This window comes from Humulus lupulus, chromosome X (assembly GCF_963169125.1).
Source record: "Humulus lupulus chromosome X, drHumLupu1.1, whole genome shotgun sequence".
NCBI classification, from domain to species: domain Eukaryota; kingdom Viridiplantae; phylum Streptophyta; class Magnoliopsida; order Rosales; family Cannabaceae; genus Humulus; species Humulus lupulus.
Genome location: NC_084802.1, coordinates 202735044 through 202740489, shown reverse-complemented (window position 1 = coordinate 202740489; position 5446 = coordinate 202735044). Strand labels below are relative to the sequence as shown.

Sequence of the window (5446 nt, the reverse complement as noted above, 5' to 3'; positions counted from 1 at the left end):
CTGAGCATAGTAGGATACTTCGATGATGACTGGGCATGCTATCCAAATGATAGAAGATCGATTTTAGGGTAATGTGTGTATCTTGGAGACTCTCTATTGTCTTGGTCATCGAAGAAGCAAGTTGTTGTCTTAAGATCTAGTACAGAATCCGAGTACATGGCTCTAGCACACGTTGAAGCCGAGATTGCATGGAATGAATCATTGCTAAAGGAGTTAAAGTTCCCATTGCCAAGCAAATCAATGACATGGTGTGATAATATCAGTGTCGCTGCACTTGCGTCAAACCTAGTGTACCATGCAAGAACGAAACATATCGAATTTGATGTGTATTTTGTTCGAGAAAAAGTGTTCAGAAGGAAGATTAAAGTAAGGTACATACCATCAACATATCAAATAGCCAAGTGTCTCACAAAGGAACTCACTCATGAAAGATTTCGATCTGTAGTTGTCAAACTCGGTGTTCAGCCTTCACCCCTTCGTTTGAGGGTGGTGTAAAGACTCACTGTCAGCAGGTGACTCAGCACAAGCATCCAACTCAGGTGACATAAATGATTAATGAATCATCCTCCAGTAGTCTGACGAAATCACACTAGCAGTGATTACACAATGATTGAATCAGTGTCTAGAAGATTTCTTGTAACAAATTCTGATATAGAATGTAATAGGTGTACAGACCTAATTAGCACACTAAACTTTGTAATATTGTAAAATGGAATATATATACGAGTACACTCCTCAGCAATTAATTGAGCTGAGTTTTATTCATTCCGAATCTCCCTAAATATCCAAAATCTCGCTACTGGGATTGGGGGACGTAACTCTAAGGGGGGTTAGAGGCAGTGAAGCAATGCGATGAGGTCTACGTCGAAACCTAATATCTCTGTTCTCTCTTTCGGCATCTTTTCGGACGCTCTTTCTACCCCGGTACATATTTCTCTTTCTTTCTCCCCAGTTTGATTTCTTACACATCAAATTTTCAAAGCTATCAACTTTATTATTGATTAATTTCTTTTCTATGAGTCAAGGAAAAACTGTATGGAAGGCCAGTGATTCTTGCAGATAGGGAAATGGTGGAGGAAAAAGCCGATGAATTACTTTCAGTTGCTCCTGTTTCGATGTGGCTTTCCTTGTAGTTGGCGACCCTTTTGGGTATGTTCTAACAATTTTCTGTTTTCCTTTTAATTTGTAATTTTTGTTTTCGTGTTTATATTATAAATTATGGCATTTCTTCCTGATTTGATGAATGTATGTGTGTCTATATATAAATATACATTATATATGTACGCTGGCATTGCTGATTTGGGTCATTTTCAAATTCCATGGATATGTAGAAGAAGAGCATTGTGATGATAAATATTCTTTCCATTCTTAGCTGCTTTAGGTAATTTGCAAGTCCATAGATTGTATTGTAACTGGTGGTTTTTATTCATTTTTCTACACAAGCAATTCTTTGTTCAATCTAGTTAAGATTTGAAAGAGCTCAAAAGCAAAACAGAGAAAATAGAATTTCCGGAAAGTGATCAGTGCTCTGGTAGTGAGCACAAGTCTGTTATGCCAATATACATGGATGAATAAGAAGCATGTGAAGTTTGTTATCTAACAAACTCAAGTAAATAACAAACTTAACTAACCGTCTTCCAACCGCCTAACTAACACACTATAACCCTCCTCTTCAGTATACTCAACAAATTTGTTTAAATCTCTCTCTATTATGAATTTACTATACAGAGATCAACAACTCACACTGATCTTGTTATTCATGAAGAATGCTTCGGTGATGAATGCATTGGAGTTTGTGGCTTGCAGCTCTACCGTTATGGCAAGACAGTTTCGAATCTTTGATACCATTCTTTGCTGAAACCTGGAGACCAGACAGCTTCTTCTATGAGAATCTTGGTCTACATACCCTTTGCTTATTAGGTGAGGTGAGGTGAGGTTTTTCTCAGAGTCTAATTTGGGTTGCAAAACCTGAGATTCTTCTTAACATAAACTTTCTTTTACTTTTGCTATTACAGATATTCGTTTGAAGGAACCTTCTCGGAATCTTTATGCAGGTATATTTTCAAGTGATTATCCATTTCTTTCTTCTTCTTCTTATTCTTTCTTTTATTATCATTATTAATTGCAAGACTAAATATTCCTTCTGTCTGTCTGTATTGGATTTGGATTGGTTGCTCCTTTAATTTTAGAGGAAAGTAGCAGTAGGAATTGCATGACTAACTATTCCTTGTGTCTGAATCTTTATACAAGTTATATATCTGTTTCATATAACGCATCAGTATACGCACTCTAAGCTTTGTGATTGTTTAGGACACTATAATTTCAAACATATATTTTAGTAAGTTAATATATCATAAAATTTAGAGGGAAAGACTTCGTTACAGGCGAGAAATCTAACCAATCAAATCACGCACACAAATAGTATTTATATAACTTGACCTTTAATTCTATAGAAATTCTATTAAAATTTCGGCAAGTTTTAACTTCCTACAATTAAAAAAATATTTGAGCATGATCAACACAGATTCGCAGCTTATAATCCATTAACCACACATCAATAGTTCCATCTTTATTATTTCACAACAAACAATTTCCTATAATCTATCTCCCATCTCTCTCTATATCAATCAATTCCCTTAAAAAATTAGTGCCATAACTATAGAGTTTATGTCGAAAGAATGACTGAGTTATTGACCATGAATGACTAGTCTGATCTCATCTTTGACCTTTTTTTTTTATATATATATAAAGAAAGATTGAATAAAGATACAAACTCAGTTTGGCTAAGCTTGCTTAGCTTCTAGGATTAAAAAAAACACATTTGAGAGTATAAGAAATTGGATAAGAAATCCTAAGAAATGTATTAGTAAATGCTTAAAGGTCAATAGATTTGTTTAACAATCATTAGTGCAGATTATGGATAGAGATTTAGGCATCTATGTAATGATTTTGCTTCAAGCTTTTATTGGGTTTGCCCATGAACTTTGTGATCTCTTAGGACTGTTGAGTAAAATTTAGAGTACACAACTCTAAACTTACTAATATTGGACCCAAACAAGTAAACAAATTACTTGTATTATACCACAATAAAAGACACTACAACACTTTCTAAAGACCACTCACAATTTGAAGAGAAATAGACACTCAATAGGAAGCTCACAACTTACACTCAAAACACCACACTAAGAATACAAAGACTTATTTTAGGAGGATGCCTAACCCAAATGCAAGGGAGGGTATTTATAGTCCTCACCATGCAATCTACACCATACAAATATTAAATTGAGAAATAATCCTAGCCATACATTATTACCACATTCTACACACTTCTCCTAAAAAATCTACTTTCTACATCCTTCTACAATTTTCTCTTAAAAATATATTCATTCCACATTTGTTGAGAAGCTTCTATTGTCTTGGCTTTAGATAAAATGGATTGGGCTTTTATTTACCTTTGGGCTTTGACATTTGGACTTTTTGGGCTGACATTGATTCTTAACACTCCCCTCAATGTCAGCTCTTATTCTTTGTACTATGTTAAGCTGTTGACGAAACTTTTCGAGCTTGCCTGTACTTAGACTTTTTGTGAACAAATCTGCAACTTGATCATCCGTCTTGATCTGTTTCATCTCAATTTCTTCTTGCAGAACATTTTCTCTGATAAAGTGATAGTGCACTTCAACATGCTTAGTTCTTGCATGAAAGACTAGATTCTCCGCCAAACGAATTGCCGACTGATTGTCACAGTACATCGGAACTGCATAATCTACTAGTTGATGTAGATTATTCATCAGCTGTATCAACCATGTACTTTCTTGAGCTGCCATTGCTGCTGCTTGATACTCAGCTTCAGTGGTTGACAATGATACCGTTGGCTGTCTCTTGCTACACCAAGAAATTGTTCCGGAGCCAAGCTTAAACACATACCCAGTTGTTGATCTCTTGGTGTCATGATCTCCTGCATAGTCAGCATCACAGTAACCAACTAACTTGCAGTCTTCACCTTTCTTGTACAAAAGACCATAGTCAATTGTACTCTTCACATATCTCGGTATTCGTCGAACTGCTTCCAAATGAGGCTTCTTTGGATTTTGCATGTATCGACTCATCACACCAACTGCATAAGAAATGTCAGGTCGAGTCAAGGGTAAGTAGATCAGACTACCTACCAATTATCGATACATTGTCGCATCTTCCAAATCATTTCCTTCATATGCACACATTTAGGCATTTGGTTCCATCAGTGTCGAAATCGACTTGCATTCGAGCATTCCGAACCTCTTTATAAAATCTTTGGCATATTTTTGTTGACAGAGAAATATTCCTTCTTGTGTGCGATCAACCTCTAGACCAAGGAAGTGCTTGAGTTGTCCAAGTTCCTTCATCTGGAAACGAACTGATAAATTCTCCTTTGTCCGAAGAATTTCTGCCTCATCATCACTGGTTATGATTAAGTCATCCACGTACACTAGCATTATAGCTATCTTCCCTTTATTGGTTTTGACAAACAAGATGGAATCTGCAGGTGTTACTAAATAGCCACTTTGTGTTAGAAATTCAGCAATCTTACCATACCACGCCCTGGGTGCTTGTTTCAATCCGTAGAGTGCTTTCCACAGCTTACACACATATTCAGGATGATCTTGGCTCTGAAAACCCATTGGTTGGATCATGTAGATCTCCCAATCCAGCTCTCCATGAAGAAAAGCATTCTTCACATCCATTTGCCTCAAATTCCAGTCTTTGTTGGCTGCAAGTGAAAGTAGGACTCGTACAGTTGTAAGTTTTGCCACTGGACTAAATGTTTCGTCATAGTCTAGTCCATACTGTTGAGAGAAACCACAAGCTACCAATCGTGCCTTGTACCTCTCGATTGACCCATCTGGACGATGCTTTATCTTGTAAACCCATTTGCAAGATATGGGTTTCACATCTCTCGACTTTGGCACAAGATCCCAAGTCTGATTTTGCTGAAGTGCATCGATCTCTTCTTTCATAGCTGTCATCCACTCAGAACTCTGCGATGCTTCTTCGAACGTCTCAGGCTCTGTTGCTTCTTCAATTATGGCTGCATTGGCATATTTGGGATTTGACCTTCGTATTCTTGCTGACCTTCAGAGTTGAGATTGTGGAGTTGATTCTTCTGTTTCACTAGGCCCACCTTCTTCGTTTGGTTGTTGATACACGCCAGTTTGCCAAGGATTCTGAGTCACTCTTTGTTCGACATCATCGCCATTTAGATCTCCTGATTCATCTGAACTTGGTTGGAGTTGAACAGTATGCTTCCTCATCTTTTGTTGCAGCTTGTCTCCAAATTCTCTCGAGTCTGGCAACACCTCCTTCTCTGGGGACCACCAAGAAGATGCTTCATCGAACACCACATCTCGTGACGTGTAGCATCTTCCACTCATTGGATCGCAACATTTCCACCCCTTTCTCTGGCTGT

General features: G+C 37.3%; 1 long non-coding RNA gene across 2 annotated transcripts; it reads left to right on the top strand.

Moving 5' to 3' along the window:
• Nucleotides 1-785: 785 nt before the first annotated feature.
• On the top strand, nucleotides 786-2278 carry LOC133804824 (uncharacterized). Of its 2 annotated transcripts, none has more exons than XR_009878650.1 (4): nucleotides 786-924; nucleotides 1026-1149; nucleotides 1766-1920; nucleotides 2016-2278. It is a non-coding gene; the product is annotated as an uncharacterized LOC133804824 (long non-coding RNA). The 2 variants fall into 2 exon arrangements; XR_009878649.1 differs by having other exon boundaries at nucleotides 1766-1925.
• Nucleotides 2279-5446: the final 3168 nt, after the last annotated feature.